General features: G+C 47.4%; 1 protein-coding gene across 12 annotated transcripts in view; it reads right to left on the reverse strand.

Annotated features, from left to right (window-relative positions):
• tox (thymocyte selection-associated high mobility group box) overlaps positions 1-21,745 on the reverse strand; it is a 368,590-nt gene that overhangs the window by 48,023 nt on the left and 298,822 nt on the right. The gene's annotated exons all lie outside the window — the stretch shown is intronic.

Here is a 21,745-nt window from a genome sequence, read left to right on the forward strand (position 1 = left end):
AAACCACTGCTGAGACTGTCTCCTAACCAAGGACAAGTCTGAGTGATTAATTTATGTGTAAGTGCATTTTAATTCTAAATGGAAAGAGATAAAAATGCTAAATGCTAATGGGCCATTTTCAGTCATAGTACAGTATAAGCAACCTTACTGCACATTGTACAGTGCACTAAGCAAACAGTTACTGCACATACTATGCTGATTGCCACCTCAGAAGACTGTAATCTGTTGCCTCAGGTGATATTTTCCATTACATATATTTTCAGCACCAGAGTTCACAATACAATTGGAAGATGTTTTGTGCTGTGGCCTTTTGTTTACTGGATCTACAGTGAGATAGCCACTGTTGATTTTATTTGTGGACTTTACAAAAGCTTTAGTGAAACACAGTTTATGCCCATCTCACATTTATAAATATTTCAGACACCAAGATGTCTAAATAATTACATAAGTCTGAAATAGAATATCTTCATATCTATTGTGGTCAAGTAAGTGTGCCATCATAAAGTAACTGTGCACACAGTAGCTCCATTAAAATTCTAGTCATCCAAATGGAAGCAGACAAAGTAACTTAAAGGGGTCATGTGGAAGCTGTTTCAACAGCGATCTTATCTCAGCTATATATTCATGCTGTTGGGCTCAATAATGATTCCAAGCCAGCACCATATGTTACTGACTGTATCTCTACTGCTGTTAATCCAAGTCTCTCGTGCCTTTAAGCTCAGACCCCAGACAGTTTCCTTATATGATGGAATTCACTGTTTTTTAAAAGGAGGTTCCAGCTGCTTAAAGTTATCTATCCCTGTGTAAAAGTGTTGTCTGCCTCAATTGGCATTGACTCCGACCCATGGCTCAATTGGCAAGTACATCATATGGTGTTGTGCTGAGCCATACAGAAGGAAAGAAAAGAAAGAACTTGCCTTTATATGGAGCCTCATGACATCCCAAAGAGCTTTATAGCTATTATATAAATCTTTTGAAAAGTAGTCAGTTTTTTTTTTGTAGGCAAACAAACTAAGACATGCAGACCAAGGAGGACCTGGTTGCATCTACGGTTTGTGCTGAGTTTACTGATCTCATGCAGCGGAGCAGGAATAGAGCTGCAATTGACCGCAATGTCTCAAACTAGAGAGGAGAAGAACTGGCTAGCGATCCTGCTCTTAATCTCTGTCAGGTGATTCTGGCTGGCGTGTGCTCGTTTAGTAGAGATACCAACGTTCTTTGCTGTAATGCATTCTATTGTTGAATATCTTGAGCAAGTCAACATTCTCCCTTTCTCCAATACCACAAAAATGAATAACATGGTCCTTCATCTCATGGATGTTTGTTATAAATTCAAGTCTGTGTAGATACTTTTAGATTGAGTGGCAGCATTTGCTCTCGTATGCAGTTTGAACATCTTACTTTTATGGGACTCACACTGCCCTATATTGACCTGTATGATAGCAGGACCCAGGGATGTAACAGTCATATCCCCTTGTGATCTGGATGTCTGTGACTTTCGCACATGTATTTCTTCAATATCTCCACTGATGAGGCGAGGCTGGATTTGAATCAGTACGCTGCTTTATTTCACAGTAAGGTGAACATACAGTGTAAGTATTATGATCAGATTCCCTTAGTTCAATTGGTAAAACTAACTTCACGTAATGATAAAAATAATGAATTCTCCATGCTACCCCAGTCTCAAGGGAACTTCCAAATTAAGCTAGCAGCTTCCAAAATAAACAGCAAAACAAACAATTTTGGCAGAAAAAAAAGTACAAGTATGAGCTTCTGTATAACAGCTTAATGAAACACAACAATTCACCTTTAAGATCCTAGCGTCAGCCTTCCTCAGCTACTGTTCTAAGTTACTACTGCTACCAATAGTACTACAACAATTACATGGGGGAAACATTAGGTTGCTTTGTGCCTCCAGTTAGCACCCCCAGGGGGCGGTAATGGGGTGCAAACCCCCTAGCGCCTGGGTACAGCGCCACTAACGCCTCCCACGAAATTCAGTGGGAGGTTAGCGGCGGCAGTAGCCGGTAGCGCCCTGATGATGCTGCGCCTCCGGTGATGAGGTCATTGCCGTGCACAGCACCCCACACGCAAACTTCGATCACATCCCCTGACCTACTGTGACAGGGTGGTATTTTTGCGGCCACGGCGGCGCAAATTAAAGGGTAGGTGCCGGGCGGCCATTTTTTGGGCCACCTGCCAGCACCTGCCCCCTTCCGCTTTTTTATGCGGCGTGCCGGCCGCAATCGGTCAGCCCGGCACTCTTCGGCTGTTTTCCCGGCACTCTGCTCCCCGGTGGTTCAGCAGTGCCCCGGTGCGCGCTGTGCTAGGCCCCTTCCCTGTAATCAGGGGAGGAAGGCCTGCAATACCGCAGCACTACGTGCCGATGCGTGTTGCACTGCTGCACGTAGTGTCACGATATTCAATGGTAGTGCCCCAGGGAGGAGGGGGAGCGTTTCCAGTAGTTGAATTTACGGTGCAAGGGCGCTAAAAGTGGTGCCCGGGCGAAGTTAGCGCCCCAAAGCGGACGCCATCGAATTTTTCTCCCCATGTATTTATACAGCACCTTTAATACAGAAACACATTCCAAAGTTCATCACAGAGGTGTAATCGAAAAAAATGAATGTTGAGTCAAAGAGGAGATATTAGGAGGGGAGGCCAAAAGCTTGGCCAATTAGGTCACTTTTAAGGAGGGTCTTATAGGAGAAGGAGGTGGAGACTCAGAGGGCATTTAGGGCTATCCCTCTTTAAAGTGATGTAAGTTAGATCAGTAGATCCTAGGGCATAAATATAGAATTTAGGACTTATGGGGAAAGAAATTGGTCTAGCATTGGAAACCAGCGTGAAATCATCAGCCTGAGGTGCGCCAAAAATTGGGCCATTCGCCTCATCTAGAGAAAATCGGCGAGCTGTGGACACCAGTCGAGCGTTCCGATGCAGCTCGCTGGTCAGGGCCTTTGAAAAATTGGTTGGCTCAGACGCTGCGCCGGCCTGCAATTAAGTCCTCTGGGGGGAGGCAAATGGGACAGGGCGAGCACGGGCTGGCAGTGGCCCGCAGTACTGTTGTGGAACCAGAAGGAGCAGGAGTGCTCCTCCTGACTCCATATTAATGGAAGTAAAAAAAATCTTATTTACCTTTTCTCGGCAGCCTTCAGCAGTCCCTTTAAAAAGCAATGGTTAGGCCGCTGTAGACCCAGAAAAGCAGAGCAGAGCAGTGGTGGCACATTCTCCGTAACTTTTAAGCTGAATTTGGTAGTGGGGTCCTAAAACAGGTATTAGGCCCATGATTAGCATATTCAACAGACTTAATGCCTGTTTTAGGTGAGCGCCCCGGACACTTGAATATCGCCAGAAATTCACCCCTCTAATGCTCATTTCATGCTCGATAAGCGGGCCTGATGCAGCTCAATTTCTCCCAAATGATGTGACACTGGTCTAAAACCCTCGCTTGCGTGGTTGTACCTTACAGACAAAAACATACATCCTCTCTCACTTCTAGCTGAATTTAGGGTGGAAGTTAAAGTGGTGTAAAACTGCCGTATTTGCTCCAAGTACAAAATTCCAACCCCCCACCTGCCAATTAGATCTGTTGAGTTTACGCTTTACCAAAACATTGGAATTTCAGGCCAAGTGATTTTACATGTTTTATAATTAAGCTGCTGATTTAGTTTTTTTAAAGCTTAAACCAAATAATTATTCAATTGAAATAAGTCAACAGCAACATATATTGATATATATCAATGCAACATACTGGAGCTTTAGGACATGGGCTAGAACCCACCACTCTCACGTGGCAAGTTCCACGGGAGAGCAGGTGCTGGAAGAAAAGTGAATACAAGGGATGAAGAGAAAATCAAAAGTAGTCAACCTAAGCCACTCACATGAACCCCTAGGAGATGAGTACAGAAAGGAATTCCCTGAGATCTGGGAGAAAATTACTGGTCCAAGCTCTCCGTTCAAGGAATGATGTGCTGCTATGCATTAAAAGTAAGGAAAAAAATCTTGAGGTGCTGTATCTATTACATAATATATGCAGCTCAGAAACAGGCCATTTGGCCCAACAGGTTCATGCTGGTGTTTATTCTCCACATGAGCCAGCTTTCACCCATTCTTCATCTAACCTCATCAGCATATCCTTCTATTCCTTTCTCCCTCATGTGTTTATCTAGCTTCCCCTTAAATGCATCCATGCTAGTCGCCTCAACTACTTCTTTTGGTAACGAGTTCCACATTCTAACCACTCACTGGATAAAGGAGTCTTTGCCAAATTCCCTATTGGATTTATTAATGACTATTTATGGCCCCTAGTTCTGGTCTCTGCCGCAAATGGAAACATCGGGGCCGATTTTCCCGCAGGTGCGGGGAATTGTCGGGTTCCGACACGAATCTAAATGGGTCTGCCATATCGATGCAATTTTCTCTCAATTGGCCAATTCATTTCCAGCGTGTGGGAACCCTTGCTAATTGACTATTTCCAGTCAGAAAGCCCCACAGTATGTTGTCATCATTCGTGGTGCTTTCAAGGTCCACAGCAAGCACTGCATCCTCTGAAGGCTTCCAAACGAACCATACAGGATGGCAGAGGAGCCTGCAGCAGCTGTGGCCAGTGCCAGACCCCGAGCTGCCTCCAAATTCGACGAGGCTTCACTGCAGGCATTATTGGATGGGGAGGTCCTCTTCCCTAGGTCAGGGAGGAAGAGGCCTCCCACTGAGACCAAGTCTGCATGGATGCAGGTGTCAGCAGATGTCAACTCGCTGGGAGTCACCAGAAGAACCTTGGCATTACATCTCCAGCTCCTTCCTTTACTCCCCCACAGTACCATCCAGAGCCCCCGTCCCCACTGTGGAGGAGGAAGAAGCTGTGCAGCCAGACTCCTCAGAGGAAGCTCCAACCTCTGAGGGCGCAGCGTCAGCATAAGTAAGTGCACCCAGCACCAGCGCAGGCACTCACACCTCGGAGGGACCTTCGGGACATAGTGTTGTCACCTGATGTTTCACAGCTCACAAGTGAGCATCAGCAGATTGTGGAGACAGGGACAGCAGTGGAGAGTCCTCGTCGGAGGGCGCAGGACTCTGCCAGCTCAGCTCAGCTGCATGTCGACCCTCTGCCTCTGGGTCCATCCGCAAGAGAAGAGGTGATGGATCTCCATGCACAGGTGCAGGAGTCTCTGGCAGGGTCGCTGCGAGTGTGGAGCAAATGGAGGAGTCCATAGCGAAGATGAGCTGAGCCTTTGCGTAGTCATTGGCGCATGAACGCATCACCATGCAAAGGTTGGCACCCTCCATGGAGGAGATAAGTCGCCAGGGTATGGAAAACATGGTGAGTGTTCATTATAGAATGACATCTCTTGAGGAGCGATGGGCATCTATTGAACAGAGAAACCAGACCTTCATGAAAGTCCTTCTGAGTAGGACTGCCAGTGCAGATACGGGTTCCCATGGCCCCCTGATGCGCAGCAAGGTGCCCTCAAGCCACATCCAAGCGCTGGCCCCTTCTGGCCTGTGCAGCTTCAGGTGAGTGAGCAGCAGCCTGGCGCTCCTGCTGCTGCTCCTGGTTCTGCTGCTGATGCCTCTCCTGCTGGAGATCCTCTAATGGCATGAAGGGAAGGGAAAAAAGGCCTCCCATACTTCTGGTAGATGCCTCCATTGAGGAAGCGCTGAGTGAGGGTGCCAAGCGGTGCTTCACAGGAGCTCACACTGGAGAAGTGTGTGAGGCTCCAACCTTCCACAGCTGTGCCTAAGCCTTGAACAAGTTGCCCCAAGCCTGAAACAACAAGGCCTTGCAACCTACAAATGTTGTCTGATTAAATTTCTTCTTTCCTGATTGACCTGCAGCTGAAAGTAAGCGAGACGATATTGTTCACACCAGGTTTCATCAGCGGGGTTCCCACCAGGCGTGTTTAGCGTGGGAAAAGGCTGAAAATAGCAAGGGCCCCTTAAAATGGCATTATAGATGCCAATTATTGGTGATTAGGGTGTCTAAAGACCAGTCCCGCCTGCTGCGGGCGGGACTGATTCGGGTCGCATTGAAACGCCGGGGCGAAAGTCGGACGGGGCGGGGAATCAGGCGGGGGTGGGGTTGCGACCCCCTATCTTTGCGATTTCCCCCCCCCCCCCCCACACACCTGAAACCCCGCCTGATGGCTCCAGGAAAATCGAGGCCATCTTCTCTACAGCTACCCTAGCAAACCCTTTCATAATCTTAAAGATGTCTATCAGGTCACCCCTCAGTCTTCACTTTTCTAGAGAAAAAAGCCCCAGCCTGTTCAATCATTCCTGATAGGAATAACCTCTCCATTCTGGTATCGTTCTATTAAATCTTTTTTGCACCTTCTGCAGTGCCTCTATATCCTTTTTGTAAGATGGAGACCAGAATTATGCACAGTACTCTAAATGTGGTCTCACCAAGGTTCTATATAAGTTTAACATTACTTCTCTGCTTTTCATTTCTATCCTGCTAGAAATGAACCCCAGTGCTTGGTTTGCTTTTTTATGGCATTATTAACCTGTGTTACTACTTTTAGTGATTTGTGTATCTGCCCTCGCAGATTTTTCTGATCCTCTACCCCATTTAGACATTTAGGCCTAGAAATTCACTATAACCCCGTTTGGGGCGCCAGCCTCGCCAGGGCGCTAAAAGTAGCGCCCCGGCAGCATTCGCGGCCGCCCGCCGGAAATTCAGTTGGAGCGCCCCAGAGGGAAGCGCGGTGCTACTAGAGGCGCCCCGCATCCCTCTTGGGGCGCTGCAACTGAATATCATAGCACAACGTGCCGCAGTGCCACACGCTGCGGCACGTCGCGCTGCGGTACTGCAGGCCTTATTCCCCTACTTAAAGGGGAGGGGCCTTGTTCTGCGCGATCTGGGGCCCAGCTGTGCCCCCGAGGACCGCGAGTGCCGGCAAAAGTGCCCGGCACCGAGGAGAAGTGCCGGGCTCTTGGAATGCAGCCGGCACTCCGCGGGGGTGGGGGGGTGGGGGGAGATCAGGAGGCCGGGGACGGCAGAGCGGAGGTGTGCTGGCAGGCGGCCAGCAACAAAAATGGCCGCCCCACACCTCTCCTTTAATTTGCGCCTCTACCGCCGCAGGAAGGCCCCCCTGAACCGGTCACACATAGCGTCCGGCGTTAAATCAGGGAGCGCTTCCTAATATCGCGGCCGGGACGTCAGCGGGGCACTGCGCACACCGATGACGTCATCGGTAGCGGCGCAGCGCGAACAGCTAGCACCACCATTAGCGTCCCGCTGAATTTAGCGGGAGGCGTGGCCAGTGGCTTCTGACCCACTTAGTGCCCTCTTAAGGCGCTAACGGGTGGCGCAGCCCACTGAATTTCTAGGCCTTAGGCTGGAATTTTCTGTCTGGGCGGGTGCGGGCGGTCAGTGTGGCGGGTCACGACCCCGTTGCTGCTTCTATCCCACTGCAGAAAATGACTTTGCGATAATGGGGCCTATTAAGCCCACCCTGTGCGTTATCCAGCCCAATTAAATGGTGCAGGTCTGATGACATCATCCATGACACGCTTTCTGCTGGTATATTTAAAGGAGCCATGGCCACATTGCATTTGAAGGTTCATCTAGGAGTGTGCAAGCAGCACACTGGAGGTTTTCATTGCTCCAAACAGTTGGAGAGATGGCTGCACAGAGACAGTGGGCTGTACCCAGGTTCTCCGATGACTCCCTCCATATCCAATGGGTGGAAGAGACCTCGCCAGGAGACAAAAAGAGCCTGGCTCCAAATTGCAGAGGAAGTCAACAGCAGGGATGTTGTGAGGAGGACCTGGGTGCAGTGCCGCAAATGGTTCAATGATCTCATTAGATCTGGAAAGGTGAGTACAAAGCCCACTCAACTTCATCCTGCTGTGCCTCTCATATCCCCATCACTCTGCCTTCCCAATCCTTCTCCTGCCCATCCTTACTCACACCAACATACCTTGTAAGTCCACCCATTCCTCTCTATCTACATTATCACATCTCCATCTTACTAGCCACCCCTCACACTCACCCTCATCCTAATGCAATCATATCAACTAACAACACACAAGGAGGTCACTTGGCATTGCCACCCTAATCCATCATAGTCTCCCTCTAAAGATGTAATCTATCCATTCCTTACACTCATTGCATCACCCTCACTCAACCTTCTCTTCTTTCCCTCCTTGCAGGAGAAGAGAGCACACAATAAGAGGGAGAGGGAAAGAACTGGGGGTGGGCCTCCATATTTGCGACCCTCACAACAGCAGAGGCTGCGTTGGAAGTCTTGGGAGTGGCCAAGCAGCTGGAGGTGGGAGACGGAGAGAGGGGGACATCTCAGCAACCTGGTGACAGAATTACATATCATACAGCTACATGGCATACATTAGTCACTCATATGGGGACTGATGTCATCAGGTACTGAATGGTCATCATGTGCATAATGGTATGTGCACCCATTCTTCATATGGCATAGCTAACTCATCTCTTTACTCCCCCACAGGTCCAAGGTCCAACAAGAGCCCCTCCTCCCCCCCCCCCCCCCACTGTCCAGGAGGAAGAGGAAGCCAACTCCTCAGAGGAGCTTCCAGCCTCTGAGGGCGCAGCTTCACCAGACATGCGCGCACCCAGCACCAGCGCAGAGACGCGAGATATAGTGTTGTCACTGGGTCCATCACAAGCGAGCAAGAGCAGATGGTGGAGACAGGGACAGCAGTGGAGACTTCTCGCCGGAGGGCGCAGGACGCTCCCAGCTCTGCTTAGCTGCATGCAGACGCTGAGCCTCGGGGGCCATCCAGAAAGAGGGCGATCCTGGAGGTGCAGGAAGAAGTGCAGAAGGCTCTGACAGGCTTTGCGAGTGCGATGTCTGCAAATGTTCAGAGAATGAAGGAGTCTATCTCCAACATGAGCACCACCATGTCGCAGACGATGGTGATTGTAGGCTCTTCCACGGATAGGATAGCCACCTGCATGGAGCAGCTAATGCGCTACTCACATGAGCACATGGTCTCTATGGAGAATAGATGGCTATCTATGGAGCATAGATGGCAGAGGCTCATAGACCTCCTGTCTAGAAGGGATGTCAGTGTAGACATGGGTCCTCATGGCCCCACTGATGTGCAGCAAGGTGCTCTCCAGCTCCTTGCTAGCAGGGAAATGTGGTGGCCTATGAGAGGGATGACGGTGAGAGGGGAGAGGGTAGTGTGGGCTCCTCTCAAAGCGCTCACACTTCTCCCCTGTTGCCACCCCCTCACTCAGAGCCCCAGATGGCTCCTTGGATCGCGATGGTCGAGTCTGCCCCTGCACAGTTGCAGGAGGGACAGACTTTGGCAGGGCCATCACAGGCTCCAAAACCCAGAGGACATCCGCCAACTGTGTCGAAGCAGCCGCAGCAGAGAAGTGAGCAGGCTTCCTCTACTTCTGCTGAAGCCACAGGGGTAGTATCTCATAGAAGCACGTGGAACAGAAAGATGACACACAAGTAGATTCACAAGGGTAGCCACTTGGGTGTTTTAGTCAATGTTAATGGCAAGTTTCCGTTAATGGATTGTCAACCATTAAAATCTTTATTTTCACCACTTTCCTGGCTTGGACACATTTGTGTGCACCTTTGGAAGTGGCTTAGTGAGTTGCAGTGACTGGGGAGACATAATGGAACCTCCAGCAATGGTGGTCAGTGTGAAAGGAATGACTTGGTTATTGTAGGGATCCTTTATGATGTTGCTGTGGGGTGGTGCCAACCTGGTGCTGCATGTGGCAGCCATATGGGTGTACAGCATAAAGTTAAGTAAATCTGGACATGATGAGGCCATCCCTGGCCTCCCAGGCAGCAATATGCTCAGGTGCTGGTGTCCTCTGCCCTGTGCAGCATCAGGTGGTTGCGGAGAAGGTTGATGGTGGCGTTGTTGTTGGTGCTGCTTGTGTGCCTGGTGCTGCTGGTGTTGGGGCTCATCATGGTTAGATTCTGAGGACCAAGGTGAAACAGTATAAACGGCACCCATGCTGATGGAACAGATAGCAGGTCAAGTAGAGTTGACAGAAGCAATCTGTCAATGGTGAGAGAGGTTCTTCCAGTGAGGTGACGCTGGATGGAGACTTAGCTGGAAACACTTGCAGCCTGCAGAAAGTTAAATCTGTGCTAGCAATGTAGTCAGCAACAGCTTCTGCCTGAGGAAAGTGATCAGCTGTGAGGTGGGAGGTTTTATAGTACATTTGATGCTGTCAAATAATCAGCTGGAGCAATGGCCACTCAACGCCATTGAGTGGCCACTCCCGCCTCACGTTGACAGATGTGGTTCCCGAGCTGCGTGAATCCCGTGGTCATGCAGGGAAATTTGAAATGTAGGGGGGAAAAGGCTTTTAAGTGCCTGACAAGAAGTTTATAATGATTTCAATTAGATCGTCCGCCTCTGCTGGTTGGGTCGCTGCCGCACCGGCAAACGCTCCCGAGGGAAAGGCACGTGGGGGCGGGATGACGACGGGTTCCCAACCCCTTCCGACTTTTTCAAATTTCCCACCCTATCAGCATCGTGCCCGCACGGGCGCCAGAAAATTCCAGCCTTATTTCCCAAGAAATATGTGGCCTTCTTATTCTTCCTAAAATGTACCATCTCACACTTATCTATATTGTTCATTTGCCAATTACACGCCCATTCTGCAAGTTTATTGATATCTTCATGTATTTTGTCACAGTCCTCCTCTATATTAATCACACCCCCCAATTTGGTGTCATCCGCAATTTTGAAATTGTACGTCCGATTCCCGAGTCCAAATTGTTTATCTGCTTCTGGGCCTAAGCTGCTGGTTAAAAAAAATACCCAATACTGGGACTCAGTTTATTCTTGCAATTGGTTACAGTAGTGCAACTACTAAATATTAAAAAGCAAGGCCTACACTGATAAATATTACAACAGATTGGTGATTATCCACTGTTCAATTAGGGTCATAACAGCATACAAGTCATTTAAATTTCATAAAAGTCTTCCTTAAGCAGACAGTTTCGTAGTACTACTCAACATTTTGTAAACATTCTCTTTGAATTATTAACATATAAACTGCATCTATCAAACACACATGAAAGACCCTGATTAAAGTTAATAACAGACTCAAACACTCAGCTTTCTTCTGTGTACTGCAAGTGGTTTATTTACATGCTTCCGCCATTTAACCTTAATGCCACCACAACAGTAGATCAGTGAAAAATGAAACTTTATTCATATTTAAGCATCAGCATGGAAAACCCATCCTAAACTTAAAAATAATTCAAACAGTACCTTATAACCCCTTTAATTTGAAATCATCTGGGCTTAGTAAAAAATGCACCGTACAGACAGAGGTACAATATCATATTTGTATGGTAAACCAATAAATTATAAATATAGTTTCAGTTGTGACTAAACCAATGATGACCAGATCAAGCAAAGGCCAACTTGATTCATGTATTGACCTTGAAACCAACTCTACAATGAACTCTGAAGGCCTATTCTCGGACACATCTGTATCCTGTTTGTAGCTTTTTGATTATAAAACAATAATCCCCTAAATTTAAAAACAATCCTTTTTGAGGAAATTAAATTATTTTGTACTACACATCTACTGACCCTCTAAATCTCTCTCTTATTTTACTTTTAAAGATTTAATTCCATTCATTCTGAGCTCATTAATGTCAGTGGGGGGTGGGGGGCAGGTCAAGAGAAGATCGAGGGGTTAAGCAGGGAGAAGATTGAGCAGTCAAGCAGGGAGAAGATTGAGCAGTCGAGCCGGGAGCAGCAAAAAGACTGGGGCTGGAGGAAGATGGGGAGTCCGAAGAGAATCGGGGGCCAGAGGAGCAGCACGGCAAGGGCCAGAGGAGGGATCGTTTGGGGATCGGAGGCCTGAGGGGGGGTGGGTTAGGCAGGGACCCTGGATCCAGGAGTTAGGTGTAAAGACACTTACCTCGTGGATGCAGCAGTCCTTGCCTTGCTGTAGCTGGCAGGTTTCACGAGGTGTGTAAAACCCGACCAGCTACAGTTAAAGACTAAATGGAGGTTAAAGAAGAGGCTGCCAGCCTCATTATAATACTTAAATAGACGGCCTGCCTTCTGGCAGTGGGTTAGCTGCCCGCCTCCTGTCCCGCCTCCGTTAAAACTGGAAGTGGGTGGGTTGGAGGCGGGTTCTGGTCAGGATTACGACTTTTAACACTAACTATCCGCATGCCTCCAACCCACTTTTTTTTTTTTTTTTTAGGTAAAATTCCCGCCAATGCACTGTTTGTGGGGAAAAAGAAACATGGTGACTTACCGATGTAAAATGACTGTTCACATTTAGGAGGGCACATAACATCGTTAATTAATAAATAATGAATACTTATACTCACAGAAAGTTTCTTAAAGGAACAGCAGAACTTTTAAAGTGAATAGATTGCAGTTTACTTTGCACAGTTAAAAAAAATGTTTTCTCCTGATTTGAAAACACAGACTATTTGCCACAGAGAATTGTCTGGCTCTTGACCTAGATGCTATATAATAGGCCTACAAGAATAAAAGTAATAATCCCTCTACTGAAAGTTTTGTTGAAGGGTCCACACTTGAAATGTTAACTCATCTGTTCTCTCCATCGATGCTGCCGGACCTGCTGAGTGTTTCCAGTATTTTTGGCTGGGATTTTCCCGTTTCCCACCCACCTGGAGTGGGGGGGACCTGGTAGACTGCAAGAAACCCAGAAGTCCGGGTTTCCCGGCATGCTGTGGAGTTTTAATTCCACAGCGTGCGTGTGACGTGATGGGCGGGTTTGCCGCCTGGAAGCCAGCTTGATTGACAGGCTGGCTTCCAGTCGGGCAGGGAACGCTGGCTGACTAGGATGTCGCAGCAACAGTTAAATGCTGGGTCCAAGGCGGGTGGGGGTGGAGGTCCGATTCCTGGCCCTGGGGCGAGGGGTGGGTGGGGGAAGAGGTGAGATCCTGCTCCTCCCGGCCAATAAGGATTGCACAGCAGATTAAAGCAGAGGCTTCAGGCCTCATTATAATATTTTAAATGCCAACCCGCCTCCTGGCAGCGGGTGGCTGCCCGCTCCCCCCTCCCCGTCCTGCCTGAGGAAAAGTTGAAAGTGGGTGGGTTGGAGGTGGGTTTTAGATTTTTTACAACTTTCACTTCCATCTCCCACCACCAACCCATCCCTTTTTTCACATGAAAATTTCCCCCTCTGTGTTTGTTTCACATTTCCAGTATCTCAGTAATCTCAGGATTGCTACCAGTGCCACGTGCTAGTCAGAGTAGAAATAGAAGGATATTTCAGATGAATACGTGGCTAGAGGGATGGTGCAAGGGGGAGGGATTCAAATTCCTGGGACATTGGAACCGGTCCTGGGGGAGGTGGGACCAGTACAAACTGGACGGTTTGCACCTGGGTGGGACCGGAACCGAAGTTCTAGGGGTAGTGTTTTGTTAGTGTTGTTGGGGAGGGTTTAAACTAAAATGGCAGGGGGTTGGGAACCTGTGCAAGGAGACAGAGGAAAGGGAAGCAAGGATAGAAACAAAAGACAGGAAGGAGAAAAGCAAAAGTGGAAGGCAAAGAAATCAAGGGTGCAAATCAAACAGGGCCACAGTAAATAAGAATTCTAAAAGGACTAAGAGTGTTAAAAAATCAAGCCTGAAGGCTTTGGGGGAAAAATTCAGTTGTTTGCGCCTCCCGTTTATGCCTTAAGAGGGCGCTAATGGGGCGCAAAGCAAGTAGCACCTGGGCGCGGTGATGTTTGCGCCGCTTGCGAAATTAACTAGACATTTTGTGGCAGCGCTAAACACTACCGCCACGATCTCCTGCGCCGACAGATTTGACGTCAGTCGAGTGCGCAACGCCCTGGTAGCGCCCCGGACCGGATATTGAGTGGCGTCCCCTGCCTTACCGCCTGCCACTAGCAATGACAGGTTGAGAGGAGCGTTTTGCAGTCAAAAAGGGACTGGGGGAGCGCTATTTAAAGGTGACCGCTTCCTGCCTTTTTTTGTTGGTGACATCTTTGCACCACGCATTCTGAGAGAGAGAGAGACACTTCTGGAGAGATTCAACGCTGTGTAAAGTAGTTTTGGCTACTGAGCAGCACTATGCAGGTTCATTTTGATTTGCCCTTCCTTGCTTCGCCAGCGCTCGGAGGTAGTGCCTCGCTCCTCAGCCTTTGCGCCTTAAGACAGGTGTGAAGTGCCTGATTTAGCGCTACAATCACCTCCAGGGGTGATAAAAGCCAAGTTTGCTGTTGGAGGTGATAATTAGCGCCAGGTGCTAAACTTTGCCCCTTTGTGTCTTAATGCAAGGAGCATTTGTGATAAGGCGGGTGAATTAGCTGCGCAAATAGATGTAAACGGATATGATGTAATTGGGATTACTGAGACATGGCTCCAGGGTGACCAAGACTGGGAATTCAATATTCAGGAAGGACAGGAAAAAAGGAAAAGGAGGTGCGGTAGCATTGCTGGTTAAAGAGGAGGTTAACACAATAATAAGGAAGGATATTAGCTCTGATGATATGGAATCTGTATGGGCAGAGCTGAGAAATACCAAGGGGCAGAAAACGTTAGTGGGAGTTGTATACAGACCCCCAAACAGTAATGCTGAGGTTGGGGATGGCATTAAGCGTGAAATTAGAGATGCGTGCAATAAGGGCACAGCAGTTATCATGGGTGACTTTAATCTACATAAAGATTGGGCTAACCAAATTAGTAACAATACTGTGGAGGAGGAATTCCTAGAGTGTATACGGGATGGTTTCCTGGACCAATATGTCGAGGAACCAACTAGAGATCAGGCCATCTTAGACTGGGTATTATGTAATGAGAAAGGATTAATTAGCAATCTTGTTGTGCGAGGCCCCTTGGGGAGCAGCGATCATAATATGATCGAATTTTTCATTAAAATGGAGAATGAAGTAGTTGCCTCAGAGACTAGCGTCCTGAATTTAAATAAAGGAAACTACGATGCTATGAGGCACGAGTTGGCTAGGATGGATTGGGGAATGTTACTTAAAGGGTTGACGGTGGATAGGCAATGGCAAACATTTAAAGATCGCATGGATGAACTACAGAATTTGTTCATCCCTGTTTGGCATAAAAATAAAACAGAAAAGGTGACTCAACCATGGCTAACGAGGGAAATTAGGGATAGCATAAGATCCAAGGAGTGGACACATAATTTGGCCAGAAAAAGCAGCAAACATGAGGATTGGGAGCAGTTTAGGATTCAGCAAAGAAGGTCAAAAGGATTAATTAAGAGGGGGAAAATAGATTATGAGAGTAAGCTTGCAGGGAACATAAAAACTGACTGTAAAAGCTTCTATAGATATGCGAAGAGAAAAAGATTGGTGAAGTCAAGCGTAGGTCCCTTGCAGTCAGAAACAGGGGAATTTATAATGGGGAACAAAGAAATGGAAGACCAATTAAATACATACTTCAGTTTTGTCTTCACAAAGGACGACACAAATAACCTCCCAGAGATGTCAGGGAACATAGGGTCTAATGAGAGGGAGGAACTGAATGAAATCAGTATTTGTAGGGAAATGATGTTAGGGAAATTGATGGGATTGAAGGCCGATAAATCCCCAGGGCCTGATAATCTACATCCTAGGGTACTTAAGGAAGTGGCCCTAGAAATAGTAGATGCATTGCTGGTCATCTTCCAAAATTCTATAGACTCTGGAACAGTTCCCATGGATTGGAGGATAGCTAATGTAACCCGACTATTTAAGAAGGGTGGTAGAGAGAAAACGGGGAATTATAGACCGGTAAGCCTGACATCGGTAGTGGGGAAAATGCTAGAGTCCATTATAAAAGATGTAATAGCAGCGCATTTGGAAAACAGTAACAGGATCGGACAAAGTCAACATGGATTTACAAAAGGTAAATCGTGCTTAACTAATCTACTGGAATTTTTTGAGGATGTAACTGGTAGAATAGATAAGGGAGAACCAGTGGATGTGGTGTATTTGGACTTTCAGAAGGCTTTCGATAAGGTCCCACATAAAAGACTAGCATGCAAAGTTAAAGCACATGGGATTAGGGGTAAGATACTGTCTTGGATAGAGAACTGTTGGCAGACAGGAAGCAAAGAGTTGGAATAAACGGGTCTTTTTCTGAGTGGCAGGCAGTGACTAGTGGGGTACCGCAGGGATCGGTGCTAGGAGCCCAGCTATTCACAATATATATAAATGATCTAGACGAGGGAACTAGATGTAATATCTCCAAGTTTGCAGACGACACAAAGCTGGGTGGGCGTGTGTTGTGAGAAGGATGCAGAGAAACTCCAGTATGATTTGGACAGGTTGGGTGATTGGGCAGATGCATGGCAAATGCAGTATAATGTGGATAAATGCGAGGTTATCCACTTCGGTGGCAAAAACAGGAAGACAGATTATTATCTGAACGGCAATAGATTGGGAAAAGGGGACGTGCAACGAGACCTGGGTGTCCTTGTGCACCAGTTGCTGAAGGTAAGCATGCAGGTGCAGGAGGCGGTTAAGAAGGCAAATGGTATGTTGGCCTTCATAGCGAGAGGATTTGAGTACAGGAGCAAGGAAGTCTTGCTGCAGTTGTACAGGGCCTTGGTGAGACCACACCTTGAGTATTGTGTGCAGTTTTGGTCGCCTTATCTAAGGAAGGATGTTCTTGCCATGGAGAGAGTGCAGCGAAGATTCACCAGACTGATACCTGGGATGGCAGGAATCACGTATGAGGAGAGGTTGGGTCGATTAGGCTTATATTCGCTAGAGTTTAGAAGAATGAGAGGGGATCTCATTGAAACTTATAAAATTCTAACAGGACTAGACAGACTAGATGCAGGAAGGATGTTCCCGATGGCGGGGGAGTCCAGAACCAGGGGTCACAGTCTAAGGATAAGGGGTAAGCCATTTAGGACTGAGATGAGGAGGAATTTCTTCACCCAGAGAGTGGTGAACCTGTGGAATTCTCTGCCACACAGGGCAGTTGAGGCCAATTAATTAAATATATTCAAGAAGGAGTTGGATATATTTCTTGAGGCTAAAGGGATCAAGGGATATGGGGAGAAAGCAGGGACAGGGTACTGAATTTGGATGATCAGCCATGATCTCATTAAATGGCGGAACAGGCTCGAGGGGCCGAATGGCCTACTCCTGCTCCTATCTTCTATGTTTCAGGTTTTTTTTGTTTTTTGCCAATAATGGAGGCATTAGGTTGTGTCCCTTGAAATAAGTAGCTTGGATTACTTGACAGAATTTTAGGTGTAATTGTATTTTACTAGATTAATGTCTACTTTCAAATCTTTCATGCTGTTCTAATTACTACAGTTCGTACAATGTTGTGCAACAGGATCATGAAACCAGTTGGAGCTCCTCTGATCCTAACAGTACATACAGATGTTCCTACTGTGGAACAAACAAAATACAAATCAATAAAAATGTAAATTAAAAAAAACTCACTGCAAGAAGTATTATTCCAGTATCCTGAATTACGCAAATGGGTTTCAGGTTAAAATAAACAAATGAAACACTAAAAACAAACGGAATGAGTTGTGTCATGTATGTTGGATGAAGTACCGTTTTTGAATTCATTTCTTTAACGTACAAGTTCAAACAGCCATGTATTTACATTGCTGAATTGACATTTGATTGACAGTAAGGCCTGGGATAAATGGAGCTCACAGGATGGAGTGGAAGAGACTGGTGCTGGCCCAATGGGCCTGGGGCATTACAGCACCCACAGACGTGCAGGTACCATTACAATCATCATAACATCTGGTGAAATTTATGCAAATCAGTCTTCTAAAGTCAATTTTGTTGGCAAAGTTTTAAGTACAGCAATTTAAGTAATTGTTTAATATCACATAACACTAGCATATGTTTCACTGACCCTTCGTAGCCTGAAGGAAAATTTTTGCAACATGTCCAAAAACAACTTAATGGTACGATTTTTATTTTTTAAAGTGTGTGTAATTAACAGACAGGTGCTTCAAATGTTCTCAACATGTTCTGGTACTGAGCTAAAGTATTCAGTAGCACTCTTTTCCAAACTATCAATTCAGGAAATAAAACTGTAATGGAAAGCACATTTATTTGTCACAAACTTTAAAAAGTCGTATCAGTTTTCATAGGTTCTAATGTATAAGCTAAATCCAAAGCTGGAAAAATAGTAGCCTAGAAATTAGATATAGCCACAAAATGGGCAGTGTTAAGGCCAAAAGATGTTAAACTGCGCCACCTGAAAATGGTCTAGGTAGCACGCAAAATTCGTGCTCACTCTTGATTAACATGATTCTAGTCATGATTTCAGCGCTAAAACTGCTGCTCATTAGCTTAACGCTCACCAGGTGGACCAGTATCGGGGCCAGTCTAATTCACAGTCATGTGTGCCACGGGCTTTTTCCACTACTTAAAGGAGAGGTGCATTGATGCTACAGCACCTCATTGTCAGTGCAGTTGGGTTTGCAGCTGCCCCAACAACCAGAAGAAGCAGCTCAAGGACAAGCAAGAGTAGTGTACAAATTGCAGATCATCACACCAGGGAGAGAGCCAGGAGGTTCTCCAATGAAGCGCTGGAGGCACTCGTGTGGCCGGGGGAGAGGAGGTAGGTTGTCCTCTACCCGCAAAGTGGCAGGAAGCCCTTGCCCTACACGTCCCGTACCATGTGGTAGGAGATAGCGGACCATGTGACAGCCAGCACTGTGGTGCCACGGTCCGCCATCCAGTGCAGGAAGAAGTTTAATGACCTCACACGGGTGGGCAAGGAGAGTGAAGACTTCAGCAAATCCCACATACCACCATCTGCACCACAAGCTTCACACACTGCTCAAGGCACCACACCCCCAGCACTCTCATACCAACAATCTCCACCTTTCACCACTCGCATCTCAGTTGTAGCTTCACTTCACTTCACGCTTACAACCTTACCACTGCTGCAACAATCACACCCACATCTCGCACCTTGCACACACTGACAGCTATTCAACACATTGCACTACACTCACATTTCTTTCTCTTGCAGGCCAAGCTGGCACATAATCGCCAGGAGCAGTAGCAGATAGGGGGGAACCAGGCAGACATGAAGGGTTTTAGCCAGCTGGATGAGTGAGCACTCCAGCTAATTGGGCGGCACGTGGTAGAGGCTGTAGTAACCTTGGGGACAACAACAGTATGTTCATTCCTAATCCTTCTTCTCACGTCCCACTTACCCCTCAGCCCACAATCTTTTCGCACTTTCAAGCTACTCATGCTGTATGCATGCATATCTGGCTTCCCCACACCCCGCCACCCCCCCGCTCCCCTCACCATAACCCGACTTGTGCCTTTCTGCTTTCAGATAATCAACAAGTACCCGAGCAGCCGGTCACTGATGTCATCAAAGAGAACAAGGGGGGGGTGGGGGGAGAAGAGGAAGAAGACACAGCGTCACGGCATCTCTCACTCGCAGATACCAATTCAGAAACTGGCACTGCGCGTACTTTAGAGGCTAGTGTAGAAGTGGGATCTGCACAGGGTGAGGCACCGGGCACGAGTGGACTGCAGCAAGGCCAGGGGCAAAGGGTAGCTCGGGAGCCAGCTCCCCAGAGAGTGAGCTTGCGCATGAGATCTGCTGCACAGGACTCAGATGAGGACCTCGATGGGGAGGTCTTCAGAAGAAGGGCGATGGGCATGCACACCGAATTGATGAGTGCAATGGCAAGCCTGCCAGAGAGCATCTCGGCAATGTCAAGGAACGTGGTGGAGTCCGGCTCCAACTTTGCACGGGGATCTGCACATAGCATGGAGCCCAGGATTTCCAGCCTGGAATTGATGGTACACTCCCAAAGAGACTGTGGCGACCAACGTTCCCTCTAAGCTGTGCGCGTGCACGGCCGGGTAGTAATCTGCAAGGTCCCGCGCAGCTGCTCACAAGCTTTTACACTGGAAATACCGCGCAGGCACAGAAATTTAATGGGAAGAAACAGGCTGCACAGAACATAGTGCAGTCTACAGGGAACAGTGGTGATGACCCAGGCGTGATGGTGTGAATGATGGGTGATGTCGCAGCTTCCATTGCAGCACAGGCGGAAGTGACCCAATGTCTTAATGCTGCAGCAGAAGCTCAGACTGCTCTCATGTGTCTCTGCTTGGTGCCACCGAAACTCAGACTGCTGTCATGCAATCTCAACTTGAAGCCACCCAAGCTCAGACTGCTGCCATCGTGGCTGGGTTTACCACCGTTGACCGGGGCTTTCAGGGTGTCGCAGCAGGCCAGCAATCTGTACTCCAACAGATTGCTAGGAATGCTGAGGCACTGTCCTGGGTGTGTGGCAGTGGGCCAGTGGAGCAGGACCCTGTTGTCCTCTCTCACAATGACTGTATTCCTGTTCCCACTTCTGCCACTCCGCCATTGCCTTGCCACTGTCCGTCAGCCAGCCAGTCCAGACTGCTGCCGCCCATGCCGAGGTGGTGCAGTCTACAGCTGGGCCTTCTGGGGCCAGAGCTGCTCGAGGTCATCCTGCAAGGCCATCTGAAGTCTCCCGCACGGAAACTCAGCAGCCTTCCACCAGCCATGCTGCAGCCAATGGGGGAGCACTTCGTAGGCGTAGGAGCAATAGATTAGGAAAAGCCACATGAAAGACAGGCACTATGGCTGGAGGTTTACCGGTGCTGAGAGGGTGGGATCAGGGGTGGGTTTGCTGTCAAAATAGAAAAGATTGACATAGGGTCAGGAACCCGCTGTCAAGCTGCCTCCACGCGATCCCCCAGGTGTCGGGTCTATCAGCGCTGAACAGACCCGACACCAAGCAGCGGGGGAGACAATTTAGATCATTAAATGCATTGTTAAGAGGCAATTATGTCTTATTTTAAGCTCACCGTTAGATTTTTAGAGTTCGCCAACGGCTTCCATGCTGATCGTGGATCACGTCAGTTAAGGAGGTCGGGTGTTGTGTCAGCACTAGGGTTGCAAAGGGGTGGAAAGTTTCCGGTAAATTTCCGGAAATTTTCCATGGGAAGTTTAGCTTGGGAATTTTGCCCAAAAAAGCACATGCTAGCATAATATTGTTTTTTTTGTATTTCTTTCTTTTTTTTCCCCACAGGTCCTCTCTTAAAATTACTAACAGAGATGGAATCTTAATTATTAAGGAATTTCTTAATCAATATATGTTTATCTTCTTACTTGGCTTGTTTTAATAATTACAAGTTTTGTGTGTGACTGTGAACAAATGTGTCCTGATTGGTTGGATGAGTGGATGAGCGATTAGCTCCCTCTATTTGTAATATTTGCATATCGAATTGTGATTGGCCTGCAGGCATTTGTAAGACTGCTATAGTTTTTTTAAGATCCAGGTTAGGGGTCCTGAGGGAAGTCATTTTGTTTTCTGCTGATGTTGTGAAGATGCAGTAAGTAAATCAGACTTTATACCAAATAAACCAGTTACTTGTTGAACTCTGTTGTCCTTCAATTTAAAATATACAAAATAATACACTATTGGTGATGTAGCGTCGTGTGTGTACAGGTCATGCTTCCATCACATGGAGCATCAGCAAAAATGTACTCACCCTGTTGCAATCGTGCTGATCGACCGCAGTTCGACACAGAGATGAATGCCCTTTATTTCTCTGCATAGAACAATGCCACGTTTATCGTCGGATGTGTGGAAGGATTTTACCCCAGGCATTAAAGATGGAAAGACTGTGTACATGTGCAAACACTGTAGAAAGCCATATGTAAAGAATGCCACAAAGATGCAGCAGCATTTATCCAAATGCAACAACTTCACTCAAAGCTCACAGCAGTCAGCCCAGATTTCCTCTGCTTCCATTCAAGAAGATGATGGTTC

This window comes from Somniosus microcephalus, chromosome 7, assembly GCF_052327205.1.
Source record: "Somniosus microcephalus isolate GS21.2 chromosome 7, FLI_Smic_1.0, whole genome shotgun sequence".
Taxonomy (NCBI): Eukaryota; Metazoa; Chordata; class Chondrichthyes; order Squaliformes; family Somniosidae; genus Somniosus; species Somniosus microcephalus.